The 17,253-nt window shown below is 36.8% G+C and overlaps 1 long non-coding RNA gene across 1 annotated transcript; it reads right to left on the bottom strand.

Annotated features, from left to right (window-relative positions):
• Nucleotides 1-683: 683 nt before the first annotated feature.
• LOC107749662 (uncharacterized) lies at nucleotides 684-17,080 on the bottom strand. Its single transcript, XR_001641063.1, has 3 exons — nucleotides 16,901-17,080; nucleotides 6,298-6,305; nucleotides 684-695 (listed from the first exon to the last, which is right to left on the bottom strand). It is a non-coding gene; the product is annotated as an uncharacterized LOC107749662 (long non-coding RNA).
• Between the last annotated feature and the right edge of the window lie 173 nt (nucleotides 17,081-17,253).

Raw genomic sequence — 17,253 nt, forward strand, 5'->3', positions numbered from 1 at the left:
GTTTGATCACCTCCATTGCACTTTAATAAAATACTGCATTCAGTGTAGAATTCAAATAGATTAGATGCGTTTTGTGGTCCTCGCTGACTAGTGTATATGATCCACTCTGCGACAAGTGACTGATTTCAACCGCAGCTTTAGTGTCTTTTATAGTGTAAGAGGCAGATGCTTCAGATCCTAAAGAGCATTTGATTGGTCAGAAAATATGATCTGATCTTATAAGAATCTGCAGTGCAGATTGATGCCATAAGAATTGTTGATCCATATTGAAGGAAGTGAGAGACTGTAAGTTTTGAATGCTTATATTTTGTAATGGATTTTATCAATGTTTTGGAGTTCACTAGTTTATAGATATCATTAAGCCTAACAAGAAAAAAACATTTTGATTTGATTTCAAACTTGATTTCATAAGGACAGTAAGGTGCTGCAAAAAACCATTGATGAACCTTTATTTTAAGCATTAGTGTTAGTTCACCTTAGCATAAATGAAAGTCCAAATGGCTCACTAATCATTTTCCAAGTGCTTTGATTTTTGGTGAAAAATTAGCTCATATTTAAGCAATTTCAACATTTAAGTCAAAGAGGATGCCAATGATCTCCTGACTGTCCAGCACATCACACTCCAGTCCAGTAAGTGGCAGCACCTACAACTTGGAGTGCTTTATTAATATGATAGTTCACCTAAAATGAAATTTCTGTAATCATTTACTCATCACCATGTCGTTTCAACCCTGCTTTCTTCTTTGGAGCACAAAGATCTTTTAAAGGGGTCATTTGATGCGATTTAAATTTTTCCTTTCTCTTTGGAGTGTTACAAGCTCTTGGTGCATAAAGAAGATCTGTAAAGTTGCAAAGACTAAAGTCTCAAATCCAAAGAGATATTCTTTATAAAAGTTAAGAGTCAACCACGCCTACCTAAAACGGCTCGTTCTAACACGCCCCCACATGTCTACGTCACGATGTGAGAAGATTTGCATAACGCCGCCCAAATGTTCACGCAAAGAAAAAAGGTGCAACTTTTATTCTCCCTGTAGTATTGTTGCCGCCGCCATGTCGTGAAGGCGCTGTTTCTCGTTGTGAAAGCGAAACTACTTTGTTTGGCCTTCCAAAAGAGGATGATATCCGCTTCGTCATGCCTGGAGCTGACCCGTGCTGGTCGCTGAGGAAATACATCAATTTCGCGCTGTGGATCGCCGGATCGGCTTTCACCGTGGACGAAGTGGAGTCCAGCCCGGAGTCGTCACATGTGGTTGCCGCAAGCCCACAGACTGTAAGTACTTTTTTTATATTTAAAGAATTTACCACTGACGATTCAAATGTGAGTTTTGAGCAGTATAGAAAAGCGCTTGTTGTTTGTCATTTCTCCGATCACAAATGCAGACATGGTTTTATGTTTACGCGGCGCGATGCAACGCATAAAAAGACAGTATAAGTCATTATAATCCGTAATTATGTCCCCACTGGATGCAACAAATGCTTCGTTTATAATGGGTTTTAATGTTTTTGTCTCGTCGCTCCGGCCGGACAGGGCATCACAGTATGGTAGGGGCGTAACATTTCCATCACACGCTTGAGGTATTCGGCCAATCACAACGCACTGGATAGCTGGCCAATCAGAGCACACCTCGCTTTTCAGACCGATGAGCTTTGTAAAAATCGACGCGTTTCAGAAAGGCGGGGCATAGAGGAGAAACAATAATGTACAGTACGTGGAAAATAATGTGTTTTTTTAACCTTAAACCGCATAAACATTTCATTACACCAAATACACAAAATAATGTTCTTTTTAGCAACATCATATGACCCCTTTAAGAAATGTCTCAGTGTTTTCTTTGTCCATACAGTCAAAGTCAGCAGAAAACTGTTTGGTTAACAACATTCTTCTTAAATACCTTCAAAATACCTTCTTCTGCAAAACACAAAAGAACATGCGTCATTCAGATGTGGAGTAAATGTGTGGAGTAAATGAGTAAATGATTTTACTTTAAATTCATTTGACGTTTTTATAAATTAATACCTAATGTCAGATATCACTTGTGTCTAAATTTTATTGCCTATTGTCTATTTAACAATTATAGCTGCATTAATTATATTAATAAAAAAACATAAAACTCCAGCTACTGTTAAAGTAATATGCAGTTATGAACATGTCTAAATTTATTTATACAACCAAAGAAAGTAATTGATCAATGAATGAGCCAGCTAAAATAGGCCGTAGCAAAAGGTCAATAGTTGTAAATAGGATGTCCATTAAAATTTAACAAAACATTTAGAAGTAATCAATATGTAACCACTGGGGAAAAAAATAACCTTTGATAAAGGCCTTGCTGTGAAATGTATCCCTATGGATTATTTGAGGTTAAGGCTAATGACATTATTCATAACTTGAAAAACTTTGAGACTAAAGGATTGTTCAGTATAAAAGGACCCAAGTTTCTTCATATTTTCCAATTAAAGTGTTTCAAATGTGAAAAATCATTATTTAATCCAATACACAGTTTTTAAATAAATAATTTATGATTTTTTTTTTTTTTTTGATCAGTGAGTTTCACAGGGCCCTTTGCTGTTCTAATCCCAAGATGTCACAAATCAAAAACCTGCATGCCAGATGGTGCTTCTGCATTCTTAAAGGTGCGTAAAATCCCACAGCCCTGTAATAAACAGCAGGAATCATAAAGTCTATTTTTTCCTTTTTTTCATTCCAAAAGGTTTTGTGCATAAACAAATTAAATTTTGGGCCCCCAAAATTGTTACATTTCTTCACAATAGTTTGTCAACTATAGTCAATTATCTTGTAGATTAATATTAGTACCATACAAAATTAATCATCCCATATAATTAGACACTGATTGAGATCAGTGAATAAAGTCATGAGATTATTATTTCATCATTATTAATAGTTATCAAAACCACTTCATTACAATTTCTCTCTGCTCTTCTTGTCATTACAAATGTGCTTTACACACACAGATACAACAGCAGAGAAAAACTAACATTAAAGAGTCAAGGGTCAAGAGCCCAACTAAAGCAACCACCGATCGCCAAAATGGTGAGGCCAAACAAAACATGTTCAATACAATATAAACCTTGGTTAATTCTCAAAGCATTTTTGTAGATATATGACAGAAATAAAGTGAGTCTGGTTAGTAATGAGTGAAGCTGGTAATGCTGTTTGTGGAGTTGTGTAATCCTCCTCTGCTGTTTTATTTTGGTTAATTTCATCTAAGGCTGTGACTGGAAGTCAGTTGTAGTTTTGTTTCTTGTTCTTTGAGTTTTGTACTGGCACCCAGCATGCATTGCGGCATGGTTTTTTTAAAATTAATAATAGTCACCATTGTTGAGATTCATGTGCTGATTCTTGATGTCTGTGTGTCTAAACAGTGCTGTAGCTCTAAAGGTTTTGTGCATAAAATGTTTTTAAATTTCTTCACAATAGCTTGTCAACATATCTTGTGGAGTCATATTAGTACCATAAATTAAAAAAAGTAAAAAATCAACCCATATAATTAGACACTAATTGAGATCAGTGATTCAGATCATCAATTGATGATTTTACTACCATTAGTAGCTATCAAAACCACTTCATTACAATTTCTCTCTGCTCTTCTTGTCATTACAAATGTGCTTTACACACACAGATACAACAGCAGAGAAAAACTAACATTAAAGAGTCAAGGGTCAAGAGCCCAACTAAAGCAACCACCGATCGCCAAAATGGTGAGGCCAAACAAAACATGTTCAATACAATATAAACCTTGGTTAATTCTCAAAGCATTTTTGTAGATATATGACAGAAATAAAGTGAGTCTGGTTAGTAATGAGTGAAGCTGGTAATGCTGTTTGTGGAGTTGTGTAATCCTCCTCTGCTGTTTTATTTTGGTTAATTTCATCTAAGGCTGTGACTGGAAGTCAGTTGTAGTTTTGTTTCTTGTTCTTTCCTTCAGTGATTCTGCTTGTTAACAGCAGCTGTTCATCAGTGTCTGAATTCACTCATTTGTTTTCAATCACTCGGTCTAGTGGACTATATAGTGAACTAATGTAGGGAATAGTGAATGAGGGTGTAGGGTGTGATTTCAGACACAGTCTATGAGTGTTGACTCTGAGGCTCCTTTCTCGAAAACAAAGGTTAGATCTATTACAGTTATTCACCATATTGTAAGGAAACTTACTGTTAATCATTTAACAGGTTACTGTGGCATTTCTACAGTCTTTTACCGTTAAAATCACGATCATTTTTTTACAGTGTAACATTAGCTGCAGCAAGGGGCTATAATATTTTTGTTCAATATTTTCCTAATGACAATTTTATGATTGGTTCATAAAGGCTACTATGAACACCTTTTTTCCATTTTTATCACAGAATAAGGCAGGCAATTTTATTGATTCTATACTAACGTGATATGTTAATCAGTACTGCATTTATTACCTGGAGGTAACTTGAAAAACACACATAAACCATATATTGTCACAATCGTGTGTTTATTGTCTTCAGGTTTCATCAGTAAAAACGTTTCTGCTTTTTATTCAGCTCCGCTACAGCGATAGCCGGATGCTTTTGTCCATATTAGGCATTTCCTGTACGTCATAAGTTATTACTTCTATGAGTCTGTTTTGGACTTTCTGCGCGAGAGCTTCCTCCGGCTTCGAGTATGAATGAAACATACACTGCATGAGAGTGTTCAGTGCTCCTGATGTTCACACCTTCTCATTTTGGATACAAATAAAACGTCAGGTTATGCATAGACCATCGATACCTCTACATGAACACACCTGCCGAATAAAGTGTGGGGGATGAATTTACATTTTATTATATTTTAATATTTATTAAATATTAAAATGCAGCTAACGTAGTTCTATTCACAGAAATATAAACAAAGGTGCCTGTTCTCTTTCGTTCTTGCTATTTGATTAGGAAAAGTTTAAAGGGCATCGAGGGGTCTTGTCTTTTTTATGTTATCTGACTAAAAACTATTCATACTTTGAACTATTATTATTACAGTATTTATTTAAAAAACGTAGAGTGCCTTAAAAATAATTATTCAATAATAATAATAACAACAATAATAATAATATCAATAATATATTTCAGTTTCTAATTCCAGAGTAATTAAGAGGTGCAAAGGAACAATTCTTTAACTTTTAAACTTAAAATGGTCTTTTCTGTTCTGTGTTTCTTTTTCAAAACTGTCAGTGAACATATATGCTATGTATTTAGGTCCTAGGCCACTGAGGGATTTATAAATGAGTAAAAGTACTTTAAAATCAATCCTAAACATAACTGGAAGCCAGTGTAAGGACCTGAGGACTGGTGTGATATGCTTGAGGCTTTTGTTGGGTTGGTGGAATGACAAACTTGGGTTTGTCTTTGGCTTGTTTTGAAGAGATAATGCAGCGGCAGGCCTGGAGGCAGTGCTATATTCATTAGAATGCCATGGAAGCGCTCATGAGAGGCTACAACAGCTAGCCTGGACTAAAAGATTGCAATTCTTAGAATGGTTTCATCTGAATGGCGTCATGTTTCATTTGGCAGGAATGAAGGCAAGGCAAGGCAAGTTTATTTATATAGCACATTTCATACACAATGGTAATTCAAAGTGCTTTACATAAAAGAAAAGAAAATGATAATAAAAAAAAATAATCACAACAATAAAACAAGGAATTTAAAACTTTGAAAATAATTTACAATAGTCCACACTGCTGGTGATAAAGGCATTAACAAGTTTCTCCAACTCTTGACTGGAAACAAAACATCTAATTCTTGCAATGTTTTTTAGATGATAGTATGCAGATTTAGTTACTGCTTTGACATGACTACTGAAACTAAGGTCTGTCTCCAGAATGAAAATGAAGCAGGTAATTGAACTGCAGTTCATTCAACATGTTGAAATCTTAAAGGGGACATTGTATGGAATTTTCACTTTTTTAGTTTCTGGTGTGTCTGCCAGCTCAGAAAAGCTGAAAAGAAAACAGGCTGCCAGTTTGTTATTCGCTGTCTGAGTCTGAAACTGTGTCATAAAGCGAGCTGTTTCAATATGCAGCCAGTTTCTGCGTAAATAGTTAGCAGTTTGCATAAGACCACCTCTGAGCTATATACTGATATTTTCATTTGTCTTGTGTCAACACGCCCCATGGAAAGAGTGGTAAAAAAGGGTGTTGTTTTACACGACCACTGAAGAATTTTAACCATAGTATGTTACAGACAGTTGTGTAAAATGGGCATCCGGTGTCCCCTTTAAAGTGATAATACAAAATGTGAGAATTCTGTCATCTTTTTCTCACCCTAATGTTGCTCCAAACCTGTGTAACTGTGTTTCTTCTAAGGAACAAATAAGATTTAATTTAATTTAATTTAATTTTATTTAATTTAATTTTATTTTATTTTTTGGGTCATACAATAGAAATAATGTACGGACAAAAACACTGAAACATTGTACAAAATATTTTATTTTGTGTTCCACAGATTAAAACTACAACAGTTCACTCAAACACACAGTTCACAGTGTGTCCTTCTCCTTAGGTCTTTTGAAACCCATATGACTTTCTTTTCAGTGTTATTTTAGTGTTATTTATATATTATTGTAGTATTTATTAATTCAATTAGCTTTTAATTTTTTATGTTCAGTTTTCATTTTAATTTAAGTTTAAATTTTAGTAATGTTGTGCTTGTCATGGTCTGCCTACTGTGTTGGAAAGAGAAGCGAAGGAGCGAGGAGACGTAGGAGAATTTGTGAAGTACATTCTTTATTAATTCCTTGGAACACACAAGTAGCACAGAGGAATAGACCGGACCGGACACAAGAAAAACCAGGGCTTTAATAACTAGAACTAAATGAGGAACACCTGACATCAATTAACATAATCAACAAGGGATAAACTGGGTAATGGGGAGCACATGGGGAGCAAAACACAAGACACAGGAACACAGGGCTGACATTACCTCGCCCTCCCGGAAGGCGTGTCCACGCGCAACATAACTTCCAACGGGGAGGGGGGATGCTCTGGAAGCCTCTACGGACCGGCTTACGCGGGACGGATGGCCTCCAGGGCTGGAGCTCTACAGCTCTCCCCCCAAAAAATTCCTTGGGGGAAATGTCGGGTTCTGAGGTCCTCCGTGGGCTCAATTCGGGAACTGTGGCCCTCCCTGGGCTTGACTTGGGAACAGGAGCCCTCTCTGGGCTTAACTTGGGAACAGGAGCCCTCTCTGGGGTAAACTGGGGAACAGGAGCCCTGTCTTGGCTGAACTTGGGAACAGGAGCCTTCTCTGGGCTGGACGTGAGAAGAGGAGCCCTCTCTGGGCTTAACTTGGGAGCAGAAGCCCTCACTTGGCTGGATGTGGGAAAAGGAGCCCTCTCTGGGCTTAACTTGGGAACAGGAGCCCTCACTGGAGCAAGCTCAGGGGCTGGAGCTGACACTAGAGCGGACTCAGGGGCTGGAGCCGACACTGGCCCCGATCCAGAACAAAGAATTTAGCGCTGCGTCATCCAGCGCAGTAATAACGGCGAGCCCGCAGAATTATCGGGCGAACTTGACAAACAGGAGATCCCTGGGGGCTAGGGTGGAGAATCTCACGGCGATCTCCATGGTCACGGGGCAACGGGGGAAAAAAAGATGACTTTCAGAAAAACGGAAACAAAATGGGGAGAAGGGGTGCCGCTTACTGTTTGTAAGGTCCGGGCTTCTGTCACGGTCTGCCTACTGTGTTGGAACGAGGAGCGAAGGACTGAGGAGACGTTGGAGAATTTGTGAAGTACATTATTTATTAATCCATTGGAACACACACGTAGCACAGAGGAATAGACGTTTAAGACCAGATGCAGGACACAGGAAAAACGAGGACTTAAATAACTAGAACTAAATGAGGAACACCTGACATCAATGAACATAATCAAGAAGGGAGAAACTGTAATGGGGAGCACATGGGGAGCAAATCACAAGACACAGGAACACAGGGCTGACAGTGCGGTTGTTATTTTTATTAGTTCTTTTTTTTCTTTATATTTATATTTAGCATTATTTTTTATTGCAGTTTTAGTGTTAGTCATTTTGTACACGTAGCACAGAGGAATAGACGTTTAAGACCAGATGCAGGACACAGGAAAAACGAGGACTTAAATAACTAGAACTAAATGAGGAACACCTGACATCAATGAACATAATCAAGAAGGGAGAAACTGTAATGGGGAGCACATGGGGAGCAAATCACAAGACACAGGAACACAGGGCTGACAGTGCGGTTGTTGTTTTTATTAGTTCTTTTTTTTCTTTATATTTATATTTAGCATTATTTTTTATTGCAGTTTTAGTGTTAGTCATTTTGTACTTAAACTTATTTGTTTCAGTTATTTTCCAAGGCAACATTTCTAAACTAGGTTTTAGTTTTAGTTTAACTACATTGTTTAGTTTTTAATTAATATTAAAAATTTATTTTATTTCAGCTTTATTTAATTAATAAAAAAGACTTTAATTAGTTTTAGTTTTAGTTATCAACAACCACACCATTTATTTCTGCCGCTGAGCACAAAAGAAGAAATACTGAATAATATTATTATTCTGGTGACTCTTTTTATGTGCAGTTTTTTTTTAAGTGCAGACATTTAATAAGGACACAAATGCAGCATGAAAATATCATAAAAATATCATAAAAGTCATCCATATAATTTGTACAATATTTTCCTATAAAGTTCATGAGTAAAGCAGCAGTGTTGTAATTTGTAAAAAAAAAAAAAATTCATTCTTTTGAATCAGATCTTGATCTGGTTTCTAAAATCAGTCTGAAAGATTTGCAGGGGATTTATTATTTTTTAATGATTTTTTTTAGAACTATTCCTTCTAATTTTCACAACCAATGTGTTGTTGAATTTTGATCCACTGTAAAGAACAAGAAGGTATATAACAGTGCAACCAATTACAGACTGAATTTCTAACCCCCAGAACCTTGTTTTCATTTACGTCCAATGAAAAATGGTGTCTAGCCTGACTAAGTTCTGCTACAAGCTTTGGCAGGAAGTTAATGGTAGTTTTGAATGCCTTTTGGGTGCTTCTCATGTTGATTTCATTAAGAAATGCATCAGTTTTTCTAAGGTTACGGTCTAATCATCTTTGAAACAGTATTTCATGTTGGTCTGATTCAATACAGAGTAATAAAATCCAAGCAAGAAGCACATCTCCTTGTGGCCACTCCAATACCTCATTTTGTACAAGTCACACAAGATTAAGCCACTGCCGGCCATGCTGATTACACACCCAGTCTAATATCATGCCTGCATTTTTTTCCAGTATCCCTCTTTATGAGACAGATGAGACCATACTTTTCTATTCAGAGTCATCTGTGGAGTTTCTTGATATTAAAAGACTCGTTAACATCTATTGCTGGACTCCCGAGTGATTGTGTTATGTCCTGTGCATGACCTTTGGGATGGTACAGATTAATAAACATGGAAGACGGAGGAGAGAGTGACTAATCATGCCAGGGGTTTATTATTAGTCCAGTGCAGAAATGAGCTCTGAGCTCCTCCGGGATCCTGAAGGTCCCCCAGATGCCTAGTGACTGTTTTTAGGGGGGTAGTTTGCTGTTTCCACTGTATATTGACCCTCACATAATTGAGAACAGTATGACCATCATTCTCCATCATCTGGTCTAAAGTTATTGAAGTTTGATTAAAAGTTTGATTAAATTTCTAATCAAAAGAATAATTCATCCAAAATGAAAATTATGTCAGTATTTACTCGCCCTCATATTGTTTCAAAGCCGTAGATTGTTATTTTTGCTGTAGTACACAAAATAGTTTTTTTCATTGAGTTTCTTTCTGGTGGCAACTGGCCCTCTAATCAATAATGGAATAGTTCACCCATAAATGACAATTTGCAGAAAATGTACTCACCCTCAGACCATCCAAGATGCAGATGAGTTTGTTTCTTCATCAGAACAGATTTAGAGAAATGTAGCATTACATCACTTGCTTACCAATCCTCTGCAGTAAATCCTCTGCAGCTGATAAAAACGTCACAATAATCCACAACTATAAATCCACACCACTCCAAGTCCATGAATGAATGTCCAAGTAGAAAAATGTATGGTTGTAAGAAACAAGTCCATCATCAAAGCATGTTGTTTTATTAAAAATACTTGCCAAAATACAAGTCCATAATTCATAATAACACTTCCTCCAGTGAAAAAGTCCTCTCACATCAAAATCCACTGACATATTTGTTTATAACCGTTTTGAACTGTTTGTGCTTGTAAACAATGCTTAATCTGTGCATATTTCTCTCCTGATTCAAGACAAATAAATAAAAAAAAACTTTTAAATGATGGATTTGTCTTTTACAAACACGCAGCTTTTTACTTAAGATGTTAATTGATGGACTGGAGTGGTGTGGATTTTTGTAATGTTTTTTATCAGCTGTTTGGACTCTCATTCTGACGGCACCCATTCACTGCAGAGGATCCATTAGTAAACAAGTGGTGTAATGCTACATTTCTCCAATTCTGTTCCATTGGAGAAACAAACTCTACACCTTGGATGGCCTGAGGGTTATGGAGCTTAAAATATGACAAAACTATTTGAATTTTAATTGTGTACATTTGAATTATTGACAAGTGTCATTTAACAAAACTGAATATTATGTGGAATTTAACATCGTTTTTTTTTTACTTGAATATTGAACATTTGAAATTTAACACAACTACATTTTTTATGGCAGAGTTTTATAGACATGTATTTTCAAACAGCAGATTATTTTGTTCTGAGTTCTTAGACTGCAAATATCCAGTTTTGTTAAATGACACTTGTCAATAATTCAAATTTACACCATTTAAATTCAAATAGTTTGGTCATATTTTAAGCTCCATATTGGGTGAGTAAATATTCAGCAGATTTTAATTTTGAGGTGAACTATTTAATCAGTGTTTATAGATTAAATCAATGCTTCATGTAAAATGTCTACACATACTGTTAGACATGGTGCAAACCTGTGGTCAAATTCCAGCAGCGAGTACTGTACTGCATATGTTTGTTTAGAATTCCCTTTCTAGTCCCTCCATCAGTTCACTTCAGTATGCACAGCGGCACGCCACTGACTGGAATCACACTTTGAGTGTTTGTGAGAGAAGCACTTAGAACTTGCACAGCACAAAACTCTAATTTATACAGCATATATATATTATTAGCATATAGTTCACCATATGTTCACTATTTCACCACCATGAATGTTTTTTTAAAGAAGTCTCTTAGGCTCAAAAATACAGGAAGAACATAAATATTTTAAAATATTATTACAATTTAAAATAACTAAAATAACTTCCATTTGAATACATTTTAAAATATTAAAAGCTGAACTTTCAGCATCATTACTCCAGTCTTCATGTCACATGATCCTTCCAAAATCATTCTAATATGACGATTTAATACTCAGGAAACATTATTATTATTACCAATGTTGAAAACAGTTGTGCTGCTCCAGGATTATTTAATGGGTTGAAAGTTCAGAAAAGCAGCATTTATATGAAATCGAAATATTTTGTAACGTTATAAAGCTTGGATCTTTGCTAAATAAATAATAATTATTATTTAATAATTAATTAAATTAAAAAAATTGTAAAAGTCATACCCCTATGTTTTATTGTTATGGTATGTGTTTTAATTCAAAGAATATGGAGGTGGAAAAAAAAAAAAAACATTTTAGATGAACTATTCCTTTAAGAAACATGGAAGAAATCATAAAGACTAAAAATGAATTGAATTGAATGGTGAACTGATAAAAAAAGCTACCTTTTGACCATTTATAGTCGCTCTCCAGTATATTTCCAGCCATACAGTAGATATATATTCTGTATGAACATGCTATATATCCTGATACCCCATTATGAGCAACAAAAACAAGGCCTTTCACAGCTGTCTTAATTGAGCTGGATGCTGTCCAGTGATTTGTGTGCAATATGTATTTTGTGTCTTTCATATTATTTCTTCCCTTCAGCTGCAGCACAAGTGTTATTTGTCTCAGACTGATGTAGTAAGGCCCTTTTTCCAAATAGTTATTTGCTTTATGACCACACTGTGAGAACACGCTGACATTACTCTTACTCACCTCCCTGACCCACATAATGATGGTACCAATTTTATTCTGAAATTGGTTGCTTGGTTTTTCGTGTGTTATGGTGGGTGTAAATTAGCACTTTTGATTGGTTTGCATGGTTGTTATAGAGATGGATGGTGGTTAAAGGCGTCTAAATTTCCTAGGAAGTCCATCTGTTGAAGGGGGAGACCCAGAAACATGTTTGCCAGAGAAGAGCCTCTGCAGTGAGCCTCCTCCCTACGTACTAGCCCTTCACAGATGGAAGAAGCCATTGCCAAAAGTCACCCACTAGGCGCGTGCACGTATACACGCTTTCAGCCGTGCCGCTCCAGGACACATGCTATGCATGGAGTTTTCGCTCATTAAGGGTGATAAAGGAAATATTATTCATAGAAAAGGCTGAAACACACGAATGGAGACTAAACATGATTGTATATAGCATAGGAGTTTGATTGATGTGTTGCTTGTGTAGAAAATTTTATGGAGTGAGAATAATGAAAAGACCTAGCAAAAAAGTAATAATGGTGTAATGAGTGGTAGAGGCATCTTCTGCCTTCAGAACCACTTCAGTTTGTCTCTTGAATTGTTTTTATTGTGTAAAATTTAATTCTTTAAGAGCTCGGAGAGATGAAGTATGTAAAGATCAGACTTTTCATTCCGTAATCTAGAAAATCCCACTGATGGATAAATGTAGAGATTTGGTGTGTTTATATATATATATATACTGTATATATATATATATAGAGAGAGAGAGAGAGAGAGAGAGAGAGAGAGAGATATATATTTTTATTTTTCACAATTTAATTTTGTGCAAATGTTAGCAGTTTTGCCATTTTACTAAGAAAAACTTTTTTTTTTTTCTTCTTAAAATTCAAAAATTTAATATTGAAAATATATTGGAAATGGGACTATTATTTTCATTTGTTTAAGTTTATAGTATTTATAGAATGTATTGTGAAATATAGATTTTTCATAATAATAATAATAATAATAATAATTTTCCTTTTCTTAAATCAAAGTGTTGGAAACATCACATTTTTGTAGGAATATAGTTTTAATTAGTATCAATTTAGGAACATATATTAACATTTAGGAAATGTTATTATATTATATAATATATATATATATATATATATATATATATATTCAACTTGGGAGGAGGCTCAGGAGGAGGACGGACACCCGGGAGGGGGCCGGCAGACAGAGACCATGGATGTGATGAAGGAGGGAGGAGCCAGGGAGGAGACAGGAGGTACTTGGACCAGGCGGTGCCAGGTGGGACCCAGGCCACAGCCGAAGTGTCGACCCACGGTGGAACTGACGAAGGGAGGAGCCATGGTGGAGGAAGGGCTGACGACTCCAAGGGGCCGACCAATGGAGGTGGAGCAGGTGGCAGAGGAGCCCAAGGCGGAGACGGAGAGCCGATGGGCCAGGGTGACGAGGAGGATCCGGAGGGCCGAGGCGGAACTAATGGCCCCGGTGACCAACGCGGAGGTGGGGATCCGAAAGGCCACGGTGGAGCCGGAGCGACAGAGGACCAAGGAGGAGCCGAAGGGATGGAGGAGCCTGACAGAGTCAGAGGGACGAGGCGCAGCCGGAGGAGTGGAGTCCCGAGGCGACGGATGGTCGACGACAGACCAATGCGAAGCAGGAGTGAAGAGGGAGCCCAGCGGAGCAAGTGGACTGATGGGCCATGGCGGAGAGGAGGGAGCTAGGAGCCATGGTGGAGCCGCTGGGTCGACGGCCCGAGGCGGAGTCCGGGGCTTGGAGGCTGGAGGCGGAGGCAAGGGATTCTAGACAAACAGACAACGGAGGCAAGGGAAGACCCGACAAAACACAGACTGCACAGACTGGGGCTAAATACACAGGAAAATGAGGGGCTAATGACAAGACACACCTGAAATCCATGAACAATCAACACGAGGGAGAAACTGGGTCACGGAGCACATGGGGAGGGAAAACACAACAAAGACAGTCCAGGGGCATGACATATTACATTTAAATTACATATATGCATTTAGCAGACGCTTTTATCCAAAGCGACTTACAGTGCATTCAGGCTATACATTTTTTATCAGTATAGCCTAGTGGAAATATATTCCACATATATATGGAATATATTTAAAAATATATTTTACTGTCCGTCCTGTAAAGTTAATTTTCTTTAATTAACAAATGCCAGTTTTCCTCCAAAAAGTGACATAATTTTGGTGTTAAAACAACAACAAGCCTTATATCAATCCACAACTGAGAAATTGATAATTTTAGCTCTTTATTATCTTTCTGTTAGGGTCCTTTCTGTTTCTTTTCTTGCCGTCATAAAAATAACCAACATAACAGGAATGATCCTGACATGCTGGAATATGGGAATATCAAAGTAAAGTGCTGGACTAGATGCAGCTGGTCTCATTGAACCATTCAGTGTATACAGTCATCAGACTTAATGGTTCCTACATAAAAATCCATTCTGCATGGATCCCTCACCACATTTGTGGGTTAAGGGCATGCTTGGGGTTTCTCCAACCACAAACATGCAGGAAACAGAGTGAAACAGCAATCAGATCACCTTTATTGATTGACCAGGAGTCTAGTTTCTGTTCTCCTTTAGCATCTTTATGTAGGGTTAACTATATTTGTATGTTGGTCTTGGATAAAAGAATTGCAGCTTCTGTTGGTTAAGTCGAGGTCACAGAGGTTGTGATTCTATAGGAATTTTCAAGCTGTAGCCTACTTATTAAGAATTTAAACTTTTGAATTGCCTGTCTGTCTGTCTGTCTGTGTTTGTGAATGTTGACTGTTTCTAAACCAAACAGTATCACTTTACATCAAATTGGTGACATAATATATAATAATACTATTTAAAGATTATATATACTCTACTATTCAAAACTTAATGGGATTAGTAAGAATGTTTAATGTTTTTGAAAGAAATGTTCTCTAAGGTTGCATTTAATTAATCAAGAATACAGCAAAACAGTAATATTGTGAAATATTATTACAATTTAAACCAACTAATTTCTGTTGTAATATATTTTAATATATTCCTGTTATGGCAAAGCTTAATTTTCAGCTTCATTACTCCAGTCTTGAGTCTCACATGGTCCTTCATTGTACAGTTTTTTACGATCGCTATGACAATTTTTTCAATACTTTTAACAATTTTCCTAAACTCTTAACACAGTTAGCACAACATATGTCTGTGTAAGCTATACAATTAACACATTTCTTGTTGCTTTGACACAAAATGCATACAGTTAACACAAATGTAAAATGCTTGAACTTTTACACACAAGCTCAACCAAGACCAAAACAATGTAATTTTACTGGCAAATTTTCGAATGCTTTCACACTGTATGTCAGAACAGATAACATCATGTTCTAAAACTAACTTATAGGCTAAAGTCAAAGTGAACAGCTGTTCACATTGTGAATTGAAGCACAGATATGTCCCCTGTATTTTATTTTATTCCATAGCTAATGAGAAACAGCTGATTGAAGTTATGCAAATATATAAATTACAGCTGATTCCCATCTAGGAAACACACTCAGGTGTTGAGGTTCTTTCAGTCGCATGACCATATGATATACAGTAAAATAGGACCTTTTTGGGCTGATCTTGTGTGGAAAAGTGCACTCGCATAAATGTGAGATTTTAGAAGATCTGTACCAAAGACTGGTGCCAGAGAAAGGGGACAGGTGGGAGATCATTTGCCAATATATGTGATCACATGGAACAATGTGGCATTCCACATTCGCAGTGCAGTCAGTCAATGATGTCTCTTTTCCTTGGCCCTTACTCCCCTTTCCTCAACCCCATTGAGGAGTTTTTCTGAGCCTGGAGATGGAAGGTTTTTGACCATCGTCCACAGGGCCAAATGTCCCTCCAGGATGTAATGGATGCTCCATGCCAAGACATTACAGCTGAACAATACCAGGAAGGATAAGGCATACCAAAAGATTCTTCCCAAGATGCCTTGCCAGAGAAGATATCAGGTGTGATGTGGATGTGAACATGTGGCCAAACACAGAAGATTGGGCAGATTAGGTCACATTGATTTATTTTTTTAATTCTTCAGTGGCTTTCCCTGTTTATTTTCCTGTATATTTTGTATTTTCACATACAGTTTTTTTTCAATTGCTAACAAGCATTTACCAATACTTAAAGTAATTTTTTCTAAACTCTTAACACAGCAACACACCTACATCACACAATTAGCCAAATAGTTCATTTTCTGGCCAAAACCACATTTTGTTAAATAAATACAAACTCTACGTTTCAAAATGCCGAATACCTTTTTCTACATTTACTAACTTTAGCAAAACACAGCAAACCCAAATCAAAATCGAGTCAAAACATTGGCACTGGTTTTCTATCCAATAGGAACATTGTCGACTGTCAAAATCATAACAATTCATGGCATTACAAAAACTGCATTACTTGTCATGTCTCAGTTCGACCTGTATAGAACATACAATATGAGATCCATTTAACAAAAAAACAAAATAAATAATAATAATAATAATAATAATAATAATAATTCAGTCAGCTGAACTCTACATTTTTTGTGTGTGTGTAAATGTGTGGATTCATTTTAGATCGTATGTGTACAGCATAGTGAAGGAGTCATCAGTACTTTATGGAATGTAAAAGAAAAGTGACAGAATTGATGCACTAAAGGCTTTATTGACAAAATGAAAAATGAAAATGTCTGTGTCTGTAAACATACATGGTAATAAAGCTCTTTCTGACTTTCTGACAAGGGAGAAGGAGAGGTAGAGGGCAAAGGGCTGTATGACAATATGAAGTATTTAAAAAAAGCAAAACAAAAAAAAACATACAGCCCTTTGCCTTTTGCCCCCTACCTCTCCTTCTCCCTTGTCAGAAAGTCAGAAAGAGCTTTATTACCATGTATGTTTACAGACACAATGAATTTGACTTGACGACAGGAGCTTCCAGTGCAGAAGAAAGTATGGACATAGTGCAAACATACATGACAGTGCAGACATACACAGGAAGTATAACAGTAATATAAGAAAAACAGAAAATTATGGTCGAAAAGAGAGTGGGCTGGGTGTGTGGGGTCCAAAGTGATTTTCTTAGCCCTTTTCCTTACTCTGGAGGTGTACAGATCTTGGAGGTTGGGCCAATAATCGTCCCAGCCGGCTTGGCTGTCTGGT

This window comes from Sinocyclocheilus rhinocerous, unplaced genomic scaffold (assembly GCF_001515625.1).
Source record: "Sinocyclocheilus rhinocerous isolate Xijiao unplaced genomic scaffold, SAMN03320098_v1.1 scaffold1101, whole genome shotgun sequence".
Taxonomy (NCBI): domain Eukaryota; kingdom Metazoa; phylum Chordata; class Actinopteri; order Cypriniformes; family Cyprinidae; genus Sinocyclocheilus; species Sinocyclocheilus rhinocerous.